The 1,645-nt window shown below is 34.3% G+C and overlaps 1 non-coding gene across 1 annotated transcript; it reads right to left on the bottom strand.

The window, feature by feature from the left end:
• Nucleotides 1-230: 230 nt before the first annotated feature.
• On the bottom strand, nucleotides 231-337 carry LOC122108728. The gene has a single exon (XR_006147618.1). It is a non-coding gene; the product is annotated as a U6 spliceosomal RNA (small nuclear RNA).
• Between the last annotated feature and the right edge of the window lie 1,308 nt (nucleotides 338-1,645).

The following is a 1,645-nucleotide window of genomic DNA, read 5'->3' on the forward strand; positions in this document are numbered from 1 at the left end:
AAACAATGCTGCAATAAATATAATTGTGATGGTAGTTTTAGTACCGTCTTGTTTGTGATCTTTTGGGTAAATGCCCAAAAGTGGGATTGCTGTGTCTTAGGGGAGTTCTATGTGAAGTCTTTTGAGGAACCTCCATACTACTTTCCAAAGTGGTTGAACAAGTTGACACTCCCACCAAGAGTGTAGTACAGTTAACTTGTGGCCACATCCCCTCCAGCATCTGTTGTTGTAAAAGTATGGAACGGTACAGGAATTTGCCTGCCATCCTTGCACAAGGGCCATTCAAATCTTCTCTGTATCGTTCCAATGTTAGAGTAGGTGATGCTGAATGGAACATAGAACATGTTTTATAAATAAAGTGTAATTGATTTTCTTAAACTAGACAATTCAACAAAAAGTAAGTTTAAAAGAATTTTCATGAAATTTTAGAGCCATATACTTCTTACATAAGCACACATTTAAGAATAAAATCAAGATGGACAGGTCAAAAACAAAATAATTCCAGATATTTATTGTTCAAGAGATGTGTAGGAGGAGGAATTCAATTATTCTATACAAGGCACCTGTCATTATGAACACTGCAGCAAGTGTTAAGTTTAGTTAAAAGTTTTAATGGTTTAAATATATTTTGGGAATTTGCTTATATATGCTAAAACAAGGATTGTTTGGCAGGTAATAAAACTTTTCGTTAAAGTATTTAAGATTTGTGGTAACAGACATATGCTACTATGTATGTATATTTCAGAGTTTATATGAACATTACTAATGAGAAGTTGCCAAGTCTTTGTGTAAAGAAGCAGAATATAAAGAGTTAAGACTTGATTAACTACAAAGTTTCTGTTAAAACTATAGGGCTTCCTTATTTTATTTTATGTTTTAAAATTTTTTGGGGTCCGGTCGGGGGCCTGAACTATGGGCCTGGGCGCTCTCCCTCAGCTCTTCAGCTCAAGGCTAACACTCTACCACTTGAGCCACAGCGCCACTTCTGGCTTTTTTTTTTGCTTATGTGGTGCTGAGGAATCGAACCCAGGGCCTCAAGCATGCAAGGCAAGCTCTCTATCACTGAGCTACCTTCCCAGCCCCTGGCTTCCTTATTTTATATGTTAGCGAGGAACAAATGATGATATAAGACATATACAAATGATTAGATGAGACTTAAATAATAATCTTAGTGGGTAACTTTAAAGATTACTCATAACCTAAAAACCTCTTGTTGAATATCATAACCTTAACCTGTTTTAAATGTACAGGGATATGAGAAAATAGTAAAATTTAATAGGTAATACCCTTCAAATACTGAAAACACTGATAATTATTTTAGTTTTTATTTTAATCATTAATATTTTGTTATTGGTTTTCCTTATTTATAGCATTGTTTTCCTTGTAGTATAATACAACTTTTTGAAAGTCGTCATTAGGAGGTACATTGAGAAGGCTACTGGGATGGCCAAACCATTTTTTATAGAGCATGTGAATTTACAAAGAGGAAAATTAAGAACAAAATATTTATTTAAAAAATGATTAAGTAGAGTCTGAATCAGGAGTGTTGATAAATATCCACGCCTAAAACCTTAGCCCTAGGCTGAAGCAGTGGTATTACAGAGTTGAGGCCACAAAAGTGAGAGACTGTGTTTTGTTTTATATT

Source organism: Dipodomys spectabilis, unplaced genomic scaffold (assembly GCF_019054845.1).
Source record: "Dipodomys spectabilis isolate Male_0828 unplaced genomic scaffold, ASM1905484v1 ptg000064l, whole genome shotgun sequence".
NCBI classification, from domain to species: domain Eukaryota; kingdom Metazoa; phylum Chordata; class Mammalia; order Rodentia; family Heteromyidae; genus Dipodomys; species Dipodomys spectabilis.